Genomic DNA, 16,961 nt, shown 5'->3' with positions numbered 1-16,961 from the left:
AGATTTATAATTAAACCAAATAATAAATTAGACAAGTAGTATTATTATATAAATGGACCAAGAATTTCAGCCGCATCCCCTGCTCGTCAATTACGAGGCATCTCGCGACGGCGTTGTTAGAAATTGTAGACTGAAGAAACCGTTTGGATGGAAAAACAATCACGGGTATTTAATGTTTACTGCTGGAGGGAAAAAATATCTCTGTCACAGAATCATCTATGAATGTTTCCACGGATTGATCAAAGATAGTCTCGTTATTGATCACATTGATTCTAATTATCAAAATAACAGACTGTGTAATCTGCAAGCTATCTCTCAGAGTGAAAATATTAAAAAAGGCCAGACTGGTAAGTACTCAAAAGCAGCAAGGGGCGTCAAATCATTTGATACGTCGACGCACGAGGAAAAAATATTTCAGTCAATGAATGAGGCAGGAAAATATTTTGACATTTGTAGCGCCTCAGTACGATTTGTTGCAGAACGAGTATATCAAACAGCTTTCTCAAGTAAAAACGGACATAGAATTCGATTTTCATATCTGAAGGGGGATAACTCGTGAGGGTATGACGAAGTCGCCATGATAGAGTTATGCTGTCACGTGATTTGCAAATAGTCGTCTGTTTCAATGTAAATGAGTTACCTATGCGCGTTCACCTGGAACGCACCACGTGCTTATATTTTTTAAAATCTCGTTATTTGTTAGGTGCGTCCGTAGTCCAATGCAAACATGTTTGACTATGAAACTCGAGTCAACAATTTACGGGTTCGCGCCTCGCAGCGGGCAATTGCCTGGCGGGAAACGGTCAGATGTTTTTTTTTTCTATATAATTGGGGGGTAGGGGATAAAGCCCCCTTCGTTGAAATTCAAAACGAACCAAAACGCAGCCCACACTATCATTCATAGTGTGCGCGGTTGGTTTTTTCCAACTACGCAACCATGATTGATTTTTATGGGTTGCGTTTTGGTTCGGTTGAGTGCAAACCACGCCCCCGTCAGTCCATGTATGCCTGCAATCTGCCACAACACTCGAGTGGAGATTTACGGCATTGTACTGTCCATATGCCTGCAATCTGCCACAACACTCGAGTGGAGATTTACGGCATTGTACTGTCCATACAAAAACGGGGTCATTTTTGACCCCCAATAATTTTATTAAACTTTAAACTTTAAACTTAAATTTTATTAAAATTTTTGATATTAGAAATAAGATGTTTATAAGAATATGGATCCCCAAGACATCAATAATATATTAACTGAGATTTCAAAATTAAAAAATCAAGGAATTGTATTATCTGATAGGCTCAACAGCGAGGAAATATTATCCGATTATGAGGTTATAAACGAGCAATCGAAGCGGGGGCGTTTTACGCTAGCCCGCGAGTATTCTTTTATAAAACGATTACAACATACAATTAATGAGAACCTGTATGGCAATGACGTAAGCGTATTCATTGGGTTATTCACTGCCGTTGAAACAATACGAAAAAAACTCGGGCAGCTTTATGAAAAACGCCGCGAGATCTCTAGTAAGATTAAAAACATTAGGAGGATCATAGACGAAACCCCTGTGGGGAGCCTCAGCTTGAAGTTACCTGTGCCCACGTCGCGTGACGAAGTCGGCATACCAATGTAACATTATATACATGTGATGTACACAATGACACAACTTTTGCTTTGATATATTCTTGCCACCGTGGAAAGACCCGGCGGAAAATTTTATTTGAAATTGCGGATCAATTTACAATAATGGTAGGTGAATCACTTACTACTCGGCTAGCCAGAGAGCGGCTAGCAGCGCTTAGAAAGTTTATACCGTTACGAGACAGAGTGAGAGAGAAACTTCAAACGCGACAACAAATGCAAACTGATTTTGCTGTTGGAAGTGAACAGTTATTTGCCCCGGTAACTAAAGCGACTAAGGATGTTACGGCGGCAACTGTACCCGTTCTTGGTGCGCTTGAAAAGATAGCGGCAGAGACAAAACAAACAAAAAGGTCTTTAGAAACACTCCCTGCAAAAATAGCGGCTGCTACAACACGGAGGCCACCACCACTCGCTATAACCGAACCACAAGAACCTTATGTTACAATGGCCCCCGAAGAAGAACTAGGCGCCACCGCAAGAGAACCAGAAGAAGAAATACCGGAAGAACTACTGGAAGAAATACCGGAAGAAAAAGAGAAAGGGGAGAATATACCCCGTAATGTACTTAAAAAAAGCACAATAGATCAAATTAGAGCCTTCAACAGCAATAAAGAATTAGTTGATTTTACTGTCAAAAATTTTACTAAGGGCATACGAGATGAGTATATTAATAGCGGTTATGAGAAAAATATAAAGACGTTAAAGGATTGGGCAAGAATAGTGTATTTAGCGAGTAAACATAAAGATGCGGTACCACGTGGTGATTCCGATTACGACGCATTCCACAAGGAAGTTAAGAGTAGAACACCAAAAAAAGGAAAAGGATACTCTGTTGGTAAAGAATCCTACGGCGTTACCTGTCCTAATAGTATTCTCAGTGATATATCACGGCTGGAAGTACTAATCGGAGGAAAACGAGCCGGAAATAACTCTCCGGAAATAATCAATGAGGCCGCTGATATTTGCAAGCGTTTATTTGCGGGCGGTATTATGGACATTGATGCATATCGAACGCTCATACACGAGCTCGTGGATGATTAATTGGAAAACTGGTGTTTTTAATAAGGATGATCATACACTACAACCATGATAAACCAGTACTCGTCTACGTGGTAAACTCGCGATTGCCTGTTTACCGCGCGTACTATGGAGATGGTCTCGGTAGCACCATTGCGGGGTTATTTACAAGAATGGCTCCAAAAGTAGCGCCGTTAGCCAAACAATTAGGAATGAAGGCTATTGATGTTATTCGTGATAAGGGAATCAGCGCTATTGGAGATGTTGCCGGAAAGGCGCTTTCAGCCGCGTGGGGCAAACTAATGTCGTTGGTGAAATCCAGGAGATTTTCAAAACGAAAACAGATGCCATCAACGACAGTGATGCCTGCAAATGTCAGTAAAGTAATAAATAACGCCGTGGAAGAAAAACTAGAGTCGTTGGCGCCGACGACTCCGCCAATGGCGACTTCGCCATCCGCCGATGCGGCAACCAGCGCGCTCATGAACGCGATAGCGGGGAGTGGTCTACGACGAAAACGACGTTGATGGATTTCAATTGAAAACACCGACATGAATAATAATAAAATGTTTGCGCGAACCGCTGACCCCGCGTTTGATATGGATGCCCCAGTGCGCAGGGATGATTCTGTCCGTGATTATCAATTTTATTCTTATTATGCAGCGCAACCTGACCTACGATCGCGAATTGAACTTCAAGTCCAAGATACCAGTAAATACTTTCTGCCGTGTGAAGCGTTTATCGAAATTGATGGAGAACTCGTGACAAATGCTGCCGATAATGCACCATACGCAGATGACGATCGTGTTCGAGTTGGCTTCGTTAACAACGGTATCATGGCGTTATTTGAGAGTGCCAGATATCTTATTGACGGGCGAGAAATTGAATCAATAGAACGCGAGGTTGATGTTGCAACGACGATAATTGGGTTAGCGAGATACTCGGATGATTATACAAGATCGGCGGGTCCATCTATGATGTTTGCGAAGGACACCACTAATAACGCTGATCATCTTCAGTACATCAACGTGCTGGCGGAAAGAGATACCGCAGCTGACCCACAGGCTGAAGCAGCCAATCCAGACCGCAGAGCAAGACCAGGCGCTAATTTCAATATTATAAAGAGTATCAACAATGATTACAATCTAGGATTCGCAGCACGAGTAGGGATGTTGCAAAGACCACGCCGACAGTTTTCATGCGCGATTCCACTCCATCACATATTTGGATTCTGCAGAAATGTCAGAAAAGTTATCTATGGGGCTAAGCATACAATCGCGCTAACGCGAAGGGGCGATGATAACAATGCAATATGGCGTGCTGCTGCTGCTGTTGTGGATGCCGGTGCTGACTCCATCAGTTACCACGGAAGCACGATTGTTATCATTTATGGAACAGGGAGGGAAATCGTTGTTGAGTTGGCTAGCGGTAACAACTGATGCTAAAGAGGATAACGTCGCCGATACGTTTACATGGCACCTGGCATCAAAACAGGGTGTTTCAGCCCCGCGTCATATATTCATAGCGCTACAGAATAGGGAACGATTGGGCAGTCAAGAACGCAGCCATATGATATTTGATCAATTAGGAGTCAGGGATGTTTCGCTGAGAATAAACGGACAACAGGAACCATCCGAGGATATACAGCTTAATTACGGCGACAACCATATCGCACGTGTGTATCATCGATTGCTGTCATACATGGGTCGTGATCAAAACGTCGACACTGGTTTGCAAATATCGCAACTTGATTTTAAAAACCTGTATCCGATTTATTATTTTTCGTTGGAGCATCTTGATTTAACGAGACAATCCGTCGTTGATATACACTTCCGAGCTCATATATCCCCGGGTAATGTTAATTATAGAGCGGTTGCTGTCATTCTCAGCGATAAATCAATGCTGCTAGAAGGTGTTGGTGGACGAATGAGAATCGTTGATGCGCCAGTGGAAAACATGTAATTGAAAACACAAACGCGTTTACAATAAAATGTCGTATAGTGTTGTCAGTGTAGAGTTGACTGATGGTCAAGTCAAGAAATTACGATCAAAGTCGGCTAAACAATGCGGAACCACAATAACGCTGAAGCCGTCGCAGATGGCGGGTGGTAATCATAAGATATCGTTGACGGCGCGTCAAATAAAACATTTCAATGATGCGATGAAGAATAAAAAGGGCGTTCAAATAGATTTTTCGGCCGCAGCGATTAAAAACATGGAAAAGACCGGTGGGATATTTCCGCTGTTAGCTGCGATTCCAGCGTTGATTGCCGCGGCCGCACCAGCAGTGGCTAAGGCGGCGGCGTTAGGAGCCGTTGGTGCCGCGGCGGGAATGGCATTGAAGAAGGCAACCGGGAAAGGCTATAAAAAAAAACGACCCGTAGCCGGAAAGGGTCTAAGACTACCGGGAACCCCGTATTCATGGTACTCGGGAAAGGGTCTAAGACTACCGGGAACCGTTTATTAACGCAGGAGTCAATGACTCCCATGTCTAATTTTGATTTAATAGACGCCGCAAACGCGCTAGCGATAAAAAACTTCAGAGGTGTTTTTATGAGGGATCAATTACCGGCGGCACCAAGGAATATTGAAACCGGCATAATTAACCTCGATGGGTCCTCCGGAGCGGGAACTCATTGGGTTGCATACGCGATTGATCCGCGTGCGATCGTCTATTTTGATTCATACGGGTTATCCCCGCCGAACGAATTCATGCGGTATGTCCGGGCGTGTTCAGCCCGGGTTTTTTATTCCACTCTGCCAACACAGCAGTTAAGTGACCCACCGATATGTGGCCGTGAGGTATTGAACGTACTCGCGACGATTTCATCATCGCGGAAACCACCTCATGTGGTTGTAAACGAATACACTAGTGGGGTCGTAGAGGCCCGGCGGGTTAATTAGAAACGCTGTTTTATTTTACAATAATAATGATTGATATCTGGGGACGACCGGTTTCGGCGCTGAAAAAGTCCACGGAAACGTCCGCCACCGATGACATAAAAAAACTAATTGAGGATGAAATCGCTGATACGTTGAATTTAACAAGTGTTGACCCAGGTGAAATAGTTGTATTTCAAGACCGCCAGGGTAAATTGAAATCCAGTAATGTGTCGCTGGATGACGTTTTAATACGACAGCGTAATGCCGCCGAGGACACTATCGCGCTGTATACCGGCGACGGACGACTCAAACCGGGTGAACATATATCGGCGATAACATTAATCCGAGACGGTTTTACAAGGTTGGATAGATCAGTGACCGAACTTGACGCGCGGGTGAATAAATCTGCCACCGAGGTGAAAAAATCTGTCACCGAGGTGAAAAAATCTGTCACCGATATACAACTCACTACCGCTAGTTTTTTTGGGACCCCGACGGTAACCGAACCGAATCTTGCAACAATAAAAAATACTATTTTGGAGTTTACGACGCTGTCGGGTCAATTTACCTCGTTACGAAAAAATGTTAACAGGATCGATGACAACTTTGATAAATTCCTTGGTAAAAAAAATGCCAAACCGGATGAAATCACAATAACTATAAATGATATCACTGCGTATGGACAGGAAATAGAAACAATCAAAGCTGATGTTGCAACGAACAAAAGGAGTGTAGACGTGCATGAACGGGAAATAGAAATAATCGGCGCTAATGTTGCAACGATCATAAATAATGTAGACTCGCATGGACGAAAATAGAAACAATCAAAACTGATGTTACAACGATCATAAATAATATGGACGCGCATACACAGGAAATAGGAACAATCAAAACTGATATTGAAGCGAACAAAAAGGGTGTAGACGCGCATACACAGGAAATAGGAACAATCAAAACTGATGTTGAAGCGAACAAAAAAATGTAGACGCGTATTGGCGGGGAATAGGAATAATGAAAACTGATGTTGCAGCGAACAAAAAAGGTATAGACGTGCATACATATGAAATAGGAACAATCAAACTTGATGTTGCAGCGAACAAAAAAAGTATGACCGAGAATACACGGGAAATAGAAACAATCAAAACTGATATTGAAAGCTCGATCAAAAGGGGTTTATACGTGCATACACGGGAAATAGAAACAATCATAGCTGATGTTGCAAATATCAAAGACAGAATACCGGAAATGATAAAAATAAAAATCCCTCATGAGAACACCATCAACACAGTATACACGATTCGGCATGGATCATTCGATTGGACTCCTGCACAGAATACAGTAAATATCACCGCAACTGTTAAGGGCATTTATCGATTGACACTGGTTTCAATGATGCAGTTTAATATATTATCGTCGAGTTCATCCGGGTTTAACAATACAATATCAACAATTATAGACAAGGACGCAACTGAACCGTTTACAATTTATGCCGTTGATAGAAATATAGCCGGGGCAAACATTACATGGTATGTGGAATTTGTAGCGGATCTAAGTAATTAAAAACACTAGCTCTTTTAAAATAAAATGACCACCAGGGTAATTGAATCAGAGGTATCACCAACGTCACATCAATATCGATTCGATACCGCAAAAGAGTTCTCCGCGAATTTGAAAACGCTTTCCGAACAATACCGTGCAAAAATAAAAAAATACCGCCGAAAAATAACCGCCATCGACGCGGTCGTGTACTCGGTGTCAGGTATAGTAGCCGGTACCGGTGTTATTTTATCCACGGTGACCACGATAGCCCCGATCGCTGTTCCAATCGCTGTCTCCGCGATGACAACAGTTGCTGAAGTTGCCAACGCAATCACTAGGAAGATATCATCGTGTTTTCAGAAAAAACTCAACGAGTATACAGTAAAACATCAAATAGTATCCGACGCGTACTCGAAATTATCCGGGTTGATCTCGTTGTCGATTGATAATTTGTTCATATCCGATGTTGAATTCTCCACGATGGTCCAGTTGTATAGCTCCACGATGTCAAAAATCGAGGATTTTCAACTGGAAGCCGGGACCACTTCAATGGGCTCTGGTTGTTGAAATTAGACACAACGAATAATAATAATGTCGCTGAACCCCGAAGGGTTTCAATTACTTCAGCGGATCGCGGAGAACACCACTCCGGTACAAACAAATATGATATCGATAACGTCAACGAAACCCGAATTCAGTGTGAACTTCCCATCACCGGTTCCAGTGAAGGAAATAGCGCTGGCAAAATTGCGAGTATATCACAGTTGGCCTAATATTCGAGCGGACGCATTTAACGGACAACAACCTAATAACTCGCTGGTTTTTGCATGGACAAATAAACCCGATGTAACCCCAGACTGGAAGGAGGTTACAATACCAACTGGGTCATACCAAATAGAACAAATCAATAAAGAATTTCAGCGCAGGATAAAATCGATCACAGGAAAAGAATCAAAAATCGCTATTACGGTTCATGAACCAACGTTATCGTCGACGATTGAAATAAGCACACCGGGGTATATGGTTGATATTCATAACAGTTCAATAAGAACCATACTAGGATGGCCTGAGAATCCACTTCATGAAAGTCCCGCGGACTTGCACACGAATGCGCAATCGTATCATGAGATTAATCCCAGTTATCAAGGTGTTTTGTCCACTATAAAAAAACGCGTTATTACCCGGCAGGTTTATATTTCAAGACAGGAATACCATGCAATGGCATTTTCGGCATAGGGGAACTCCTGAATCGCGCGCCGCGGTCACAGTTAGTTTAAATGATATCAATAATTTTTTTATCGAGATTAATTATATTTGCCAATCACAACTAGAACAGCTACGGAAAACAAAAGTACGAAAACACGTTGAGGTGTTAAATCAACTTATATCAGACATGGAATATATTAATAAACGAATCGTTGAGACAATATCTGCTAACAGCGATGATAATAAGCAAAAATTCCTAACCGAGTATAATATCATAGAAGCCGATTTACCCAATCTCGAGTTTCCAGGATACAACGCGCCAGAACTAAAAAAATCTCTTAATGATTTTCTCGGTCCATCAACTATCCTCAGACACGATAACGGAGATGGTGGTAGGCATATTGCTCCATACAACGTAAATATCGCATCGGTGATAGCAATTAATCTAGTGTGTGATGCTATCGAAGGAAGTTACCAGGTAGATACCAATCAATCAAATCAAGCTCAACAGGGATATATCCTTTATTCATTTTCACCAACAGCCCCTCCGGGATTTTTAATCGTTGAGAGTCCGATTAATCCGGTCTATATGCGATGCCATGATCGGTTTTTAACGAGAATTAATTTTAGACTTACCGATCAGTCAAATAACCTAATTGATCTACAGGAGGAGGAGTTAGTGATCACTCTGTTTGTAAGATCATAAAGACCCTCATTGTAAATAACTCCTTAGCAGCAGAGGGGGCGATGACATCGACGCGGTCGTCGATGTGCTTACCGGACGCTGACGACGCTGGGGATCGGCGCGCAGAAGGTGTTAATTAAACCAAATGACGATTGGACGATCCCCCAACGACGAGGTCGTTTTTTTTTTACCAGGCGCTGACGACACTAGATCGTTGAGTTGCAGAAGTATTAATCAAGCCAAATGACGATTGGACAAAATGTCGGATTCGCCCCCTCTGCTGCTATGTGTTTGTGTGTTTGTGTTTGTAAGTGCTCAAGTACGATGGTATGGATAGTAGATTAAAATGATGTCTTTTTTTTGGTGTTTGAGGTGTATATTTGGGGTCAGATTGGATTGCTTTGCGTATGTGGATAGTCTATTGAAGTGATTTATAAAAATTTTAAAATAGTGATGGGTAGCATAAAAAAGTGAGTGAGTGTTTCTTTTAGGTCCGCGCGTTGTTGTTTTTTTGGTCATGATCTAGGTAAGATCAATTTTATGTTTTTTAGGGGGATGTTTTCCTTCACGTCCGCGCTTTCACTATAAATTGAAACTCGCTCGGCAGTCTAGCTACCCTTGTTGATTGATCAACACCACCAGAAGAGTGAACACCAGAATTGTGAAACTGTTAGAACTCCAGATGCACCTGGAATATGCCAGGCGCATACTAAATGAACTGGCCGCGGAGGCCATTGTCGAAGAAGCAAGAATGAAAGAGGAGGAGGAGGAAAGAAGAAATGAAGAGGAGGAGAGAAGAAACAAAGAAGAGGAGGAGGAAAAGGAGAGAAGAAGAAATTTCAGAATCCCAGAAACCGAAAATTGGGATTCTGAAGCCACATATCCTGCCTCTGCACTCCCAAGAAGAAAGGTGAAAGGAGACTGGGGAAGAAGATGCGTGTGTGGCGCCAGGCCAGGAAGGTGCAACCATTAGATAGGTGCATCTGGAGTTCAAAAAAAAAAAAAAACAGCCCTTTTAAGGGCTACCCAATACTCTAGAAAAGAAATAACGATCTATTTGCCAATGTGTGTAGGTAGAGTAGTGTGAATATAAACACTAACTCTTTTTAAATAATGCGAGTGTATGTGTTTGTGTGTTAGTGATTGTGTTTGTAACAGTTTACGTAAGTTCGTGTGAATAGTAGATTATGGGTTTCTTTATTGTTTCTTAGCGTATGTGGAGAGTATAGTTAGGGTTCTATTATATGAAATGAGAAAAGTAGGGGGATGTTTTCCTTCACGTCCGCGCGTTGTTCGGTCATGATCTAGGTAAGATCAATTTTTATGTTTTTAGGGGGATGTTTTCCATCACGTTCGCGCTTTTCGTATAAGAACCCACAGTATTCGTCGTTCAAACCATTCTGCAAAGAATAAAAAAGAAGATGGCTTCGAACCACCTTGACAAAATGGAAAAATTGCAAAACGTCCTGGACAATTTAGGAATGATGGAGCAAATTTTGGTTAACCTAAACGAGGATCACTATTCTTATAGTCCCCATCGAGTGAAGATGGAGATAAACAACTTAAGAAAAATGAAGGTAATCATCAGTGATCTGTTGAAAGAAATAAAGGAGGAGAAGGAGGATGAAGAGGAAAGGATAAGGATGAGAGCATGGAACGAAAAAATTGAAAAAGAAGAAGAAAATGAGAAGAGGAAGAAAGAAGAGGAGGAGAAGAAGAAAGAAGAAGAGGAGGAGGAGAAAAGAAAGAAAGAAAAGAAGAGAAAAAGTGTAGGACAGAAAATAAGAAGCTGGTGGAGAAATAGAAGAAATTAGAAGAAGAAAACCAAAGGCCCTTTTCAGGGCCAGCCATATTTCTCGAAAAGAGAATGACTTTTCAATTACCTACCCTTTTTTAAAAAAAAATTTAAAAAAAAAAAAATCCCATGTTAAATTCCCCTTGTACGTAAAATGACCCACAATTTATTCCCATGTTAATTCCCCTTGTACGTAAAGTGGTATACAATTTTTCTCCATGTTAAATTTCCATTGTTCGTAAAGTGGCCCAGGGTGTATTTTAATGCTAATTTCCATTGTACGTAAGGTGGCCCCCCTTACTACTGACAGATAGAGAAAGGATGTAGATGATAGAGGATGAACTTACTAAGTGCCAAGATGAATAAAGTGCACGCAGCTTCAACCACTGCAAATAGACTTGACAGTTTCGAATAATCTCAGATATGATGCTGATACATATAACAATATTAATTTCATTATTTCTTTATTCTGTTTATTATTCCCGCATTTAAATTCGATAAAAGTATTCGTTCTACATTGAGGCCTTGTATTTTTTTTAAATATTCCTAATTAAATTTCTTTTTATTTTATTGTTCAGTTGTGGAAGCCGTTACGTCTCTCAACAGGACAATCTTTCCAATGGACACAAGTAAATGCTTACACATGTTCAACATAGATCTCGGGAAGTAATCTATGTAAACTTAAAGGATAAACAACGAGAGTAAAGTTCAGTAAAGACAAGCAGACAGACACATACAGACAAGCAGACAAATATACTCAACCGGTCCAAGAGATCGTAGTATTATCAAAAACATTTTGCTCTAGAACTGACTTTGTCTACTGCAAATTTGTTAATTTAACAAGATATGCATCAAGCTTCAAAAAGCCAAGTTCATCTTTATTTTTAATTAAATGTCATCTATCCATTGCCTCTCGTTTGCTTTTTGTCGTCCATCGCTTAGTGGAGCGAGCATGAAAACAGTGTTTGCTTTTTGTTTGGTTTGTTTTCTTGCATAAATTTCTTTTAACTTGGAAAAGTATTCACAGGGTCTGTTTTGACTTCATAACCAGCATTGGCGATGAATCTAAGAAGATTTGTCTCCCTTGTATCAATTCTAGCCAATGTAAATACTAAATGCGACTTAATATTGTCTGTTTCCATAGCTTTCTTGTGGGGTTTTGGGTATGTTTCGTTGATTTACATTATGTTTGTGGTGGATCTGGGCTAGATTTGGGTGGTTTGGAGCAGGCTTGGGGTGAAGCGTGCAGCCGGTCATATTGGGTGAAAATCGTTGCTTTTCTCTCTGGGAAGAGAAAAGGGATGTTATTTTTTAAAAGTTTAAAATACACAAAAATGTTATTTGTCTGCATAATTTGAGTGTGCAGAATTTAAAAAATAACTTCACCTTTATCATATCTTTTCAAAAAACTGCACACTAAGCATTCAACCACATGCACAGTCCACCATTTCAATACTGGTCTTTGGTCACTTCGCAAAATCATGACCATGCTATATCAAACAGAAATGTGCATATTTCTTACATATGGTAAGATAGTAATGTTGTGTGGACATTCGGCAATAAGAATAAATTGACTTGTTCTATGTTGCTGGTACTTCTGAAGCCTTTCTGTGTTATTAAATCAACTCCTCCCCGCACACATCCACACACATCCGCACTCATACACACACAACGTCTGCATCCAATGCTACTTTTCTGGAGTCAAACAATGTTGAAGGTATTTGTTGCTCTTCATTTCAATGTTTTATACATAATTTGTGTGTGCAGAATTAAGAAAAATTAACTGATCTGTATTATATTCGTTCCAAATAACTTCACGCGTGGCATTCAAACTCGTGCACTGTCAACCATTTTAAACATTGGTCTTTGGTCACTTTATGCAAATTCTTGACGTCACCATATTTCATGCTGAAATTTGGATGTCTTGTATAAGGTTACATATAAATGTTTTGTAAACATTCAGCTTCAAGAATAAATTCATGTTTTCTTTCAGTTACTTGTAAAGCCTTTTATCCAAGCCCCATTTTTTCCAAGTAATACTATAATGATGAGTCATACACAGGTTGAAATTATATGTCACTATTAAAACCAATAGTGTATATTCATTACAGTTGTAACGAATATATGGTCTTAAACTAAGTAACAGAAATGAGCGCAAAAAAACAACAAGTTTTGGGAAATTCAACATATCATGTTTTCCCAAGAATACAAAGTGAAAATTTAAAACGAACTTACAGTATTGTGAATTAAATCGCAAATAGTACTAAATGTTATATCACAAGCCTAAATATATGAAGTTCCAATTCAATTCCAGAGGTGTTCCAAAAAAATTCCAGTACTGAATGTGCTGAAGTGCCTGTGGTCAAAATGTGCTAATGTGTAAATATCCTTTAATGTGGCGATATGTTGATTTTTTTTATGTGTCTCAATAATATAATCCAAAATATCCTTGACTGACTCCACTAAATTTCCAAATTAATGATTTAGTCCAAGAGGTATTAATGAGCAGTTTGTAATTCCAGTGAATAGTTTAACAATCAAAACATTCAAAACTGTCAACAAGATTTGGAATTTCCAAGTGAAAAACTAATGCCATTAGTCAGATTCACATAGAGATGTTTACCTCCAATAATAATGATCAGAATATTTACATATGTATTGTGTTGTTTACAAAATAATTTATAAATGTCACTAGTCAGGTACAAAGGTCAATTACCAAATACAGATATGCATAAGACTTAACCATAGAGAAAAGCCAACAAACAATATAAATTAAACATACCTAACACAGTGTTCGTGTACATATATAAGAACATTGATATAAAATAACAATTTAGTCAACCACAATTGCCATTTTAGTATTTACTTATGATAGTATTGAAATTCCTCAATCAGCTTTTCATATTGTACAAGTTTTCAACTAATTTGTCATTACAGAAAATCTGCATTTCTATGGTATAAATTGTGGATACTGCAACATTAAAATTTGGATATCCCAAATCTGACACATTTTTTTATAATTCTTAAAAATTCTGAGCAATTTTGAGCAATATTATAAAGATCATGAAGTTGTGTTAAACTGTAAGATGAGAGAGAGAGAGAGAGAGAGAGAGGGACCAATCACGAGTTAGTTATCAAACAGTATTTATGACGAGGATTTTTTTGTTTTACAGATCTTTTTTTCTGTTCTTGATAATGACAATATTCATTCAGATTAATATCCACAAGAAATGACATGAATTGGTTTTCGTGTCCTATACATAAATTAAATTTTAGTTTTTTTCCTATAAAAAAATGGTAATTTTAATTCCAATGCCAGTATCACTAGAAAAAGATCGTATCAGGAACTGATGATCTGGTTGTTATAATACTGAGGTGATCACAATCACAAACAGATAATAACTATCACTAGTATCACTATCGCCAGTCATGTCCGAGTCTAACATCGAAAAATGCATTACACACGAAAAGTTGTAACATTTTTGTTCAGAGCATATAGTTTAATAAACGACAACACACCTGTATAACATGCTTCCTCGGGATAGATGTCCGCTTTTTCATAAAATAAGTTTTCGTATGTTTTAGAACTCAATGTCGTATTGTTGCCATTTATTACATATTTTACGTAGGGACGTGCTTGTAAGAGCCCCTGTTCTTGATGGCTTGGGTACCTTTATAAGATTTAATTCGGGGTTTTTACTCAAATATTCTCACACATTTAATATTATTTTCGCAAAATGGTCTCCAAAATTTTTTAAAAGTGGTTGTAGGTCAGCGTATATATTCGTATATTCAGATTTACTGCGCTTTGTAAAGTCCCGTTTATTTCCGCTTAATATTTTTTTTATAAAAGACCTAGTGTCATTTCAGCTAAATATAAAATGTTGACCTTTCAACCATGAATAAATTCAGATGTAATAATGGCAATATTTTTCATATAGAAGCAGAGAAGGTTGTAGGGGTAATGTGGTTGCCATTTTCATACAATCTTAATGTTGATCGCCAGCGCCATCTACCTACGACCTCCAATGATTTATTAATGGCATAGCACCGCAGGTCAACGAGAGCGGCTTAAGTGACTTTCACGGTATCAACTAGGTAAAGAAATTAGTTAGTTGAGGTTGACAACAATAGTTTGGACAAAATGTTTGACAATGAATAATTCGATGTAGTTTGCAAAATTAAACAAACGAGAGAGAGAGAGAGAGAGAGAGAGAAAGAGAAACTTTGCCCCATGCTTTTTAATTCAAGAGACATTCCAGAGTGTAAATCATCTAAAATAACTTAAGATCCATTTCAGCTGTCAGAGTTTGAAACATATTTTCTGTGGAATATTTTTGTAAGGAGCAAGTTAAAGTGGTGGACTTTTGATCTGTCTATTAAAATTACCAAAAAATCGAATGCATTTAGTGAATCTGAGGATAAAACTGATCAACATTTGCAGCGTCCAGGTAGACGCATCACAGTGAACATCATATGTTTTGATTGGGATGTTAATTTAGAAGACTTACATCTTGTGACATGGTTGGACTGTTTCAAAATTGCGGCTCCCAAAGGGAATTGTATAATCACGTATTAAATTTTTGCGACTGTTCAAGCAGACAATAAACAGAAGAAAATAAAACAATATTGTAATTATTGTTTAGAATTTTCTTGTTTAAATATACCCAAATGAATCTTAAAAATTCTAGTCCTTTTCACACTTCCAGCCTGGAACGACTTTACAAGTTAAAATATTAAATAACAGCCCACTTATAAAATATCGGGAATGATTTATTGCTATACATTATAAATTAAACAAGAATGCCAACACAGTTAGTAATTTTAAGAAATGCAGTTAAATTAGGTGAAAATGGCAGCTGTTGGCGCTTGGGATGATGGGAGAGCAATAAGCTGTCGCACTCGAACTAACTTTCTTGATATAGTTCTGATTTCTGCAGAACTTGTGAACTTTTGGAAGAAAAGATACCTTGCTCTTGAATTATTCGGCATCAAGTAGGCCTAGCATAATTGTATTTCGTTTACAATCCGCAGTCAAGCATGGATTATGATTCAATATGTTATATTTTGGAGAAGTCTATAAAACTTGGTGTAGCATTCCCCGTCCGCGATAGTTAGCTAGAAAGAGATACATGTGTACACCTGTATGTATGTTTAAAAATAAATAAAATTACTTGCCTTCTGTCCTGTCTTTTAAATAAATACGCCAACTGTTTTTGTTTTTTGGGGGGAACCGGTTCTACGTATCGGTTTCTTGCATAAATAAAATATCCCACGATGAGTATTTTAATTTAACCGCAAACCAGTCAATTCTTTATAACAGCTGACTTAGCTGAAAATTTCGATCCGCCTTATTGTTTCAGATTCAAACCTCAAAATGTTGAAATTATCAAGGCCGTCAACCCTCAACTCCTTCCCTTGTAATAGGACGCAGTACAGGTCAGTATGACTAAAACACGCAATGGAAGTAACGTACGTAACGGAAATCAACAAAACTATATATACACTGTTTCGTCACTATTTTAACTAGATAAGTCTTCTGGTGTAAAATTGGTGTCAACAAATAAAAATGAATACTTTTTTAAAATTATAGTTCAAATTTACTCAAAGACCGACCTGCTACGCAATTGAAATCATTATACGCAATGGAAATCATTATACACAGTGGAAATCATTATACGCAATGGAGTGTGTGTGTGTGTGTGTGTGTGTGTGTGTGTAGGATTTTTAATGTAGCTTTAACGATTTTTCAGTTATATCGCTACGATGTCTGTAGTGTGGCAGTTTATACATGTGCTTTCAATTCCGCACCGATGAGTCAGGTGCTAATTTTAATAATGAGTGTTCCAAACTCAAGGCTGTTAAAGGACTGAAGTTCCATCAATAAAACAATGTCTCTATTTTTTTTACTTGCAACCAGGATAAGATCTCAAAAAAATTATTTTCTCTAAAATATAACTTACATTATTAACCAATCCTGGTCAGCCAAAACCCATATATACTCTATTTTAGGTTCACCTATTTCCAGGCTGGTTCCCATTTTTCAATATCATTAGTACCGTGTGTCCTATAGGTTAATAATGTAAATTATGTTCTAAGAAAAATAATCTTTTGAGAGCTTATCCTAGCTGTGAATGTTACTATGTTCCAAATACATGTGTCGTTGAGGATCTTCTTTTTCCTCTTGTCAC

At 38.8% G+C, this 16,961-nt stretch overlaps 1 protein-coding gene across 4 annotated transcripts in view; it reads right to left on the bottom strand.

The window, feature by feature from the left end:
* LOC149786062 (uncharacterized) overlaps positions 1 to 16,203 on the bottom strand; it is a 136,981-nt gene extending 120,778 nt beyond the window's left edge. For all 4 annotated transcript variants that reach the window (XR_016424861.1, XR_016424860.1, XR_016424859.1 and 1 more), the window contains exon 1: positions 15,949 to 16,203. The gene's annotated coding sequence lies outside the window, so the exon portion shown is untranslated. The remainder of the gene's footprint in view (positions 1 to 15,948) is intronic.
* Positions 16,204 to 16,961: the final 758 nt, after the last annotated feature.

The sequence above is a fragment of the Sinohyriopsis cumingii genome, chromosome 12 (genome assembly GCF_028554795.1).
Source record: "Sinohyriopsis cumingii isolate HCF-2022 chromosome 12, ASM2855479v2, whole genome shotgun sequence".
NCBI lineage: Eukaryota > Metazoa > Mollusca > Bivalvia > Unionida > Unionidae > Sinohyriopsis > Sinohyriopsis cumingii.
This window is presented reverse-complemented; position numbering and strand designations above follow the sequence as displayed.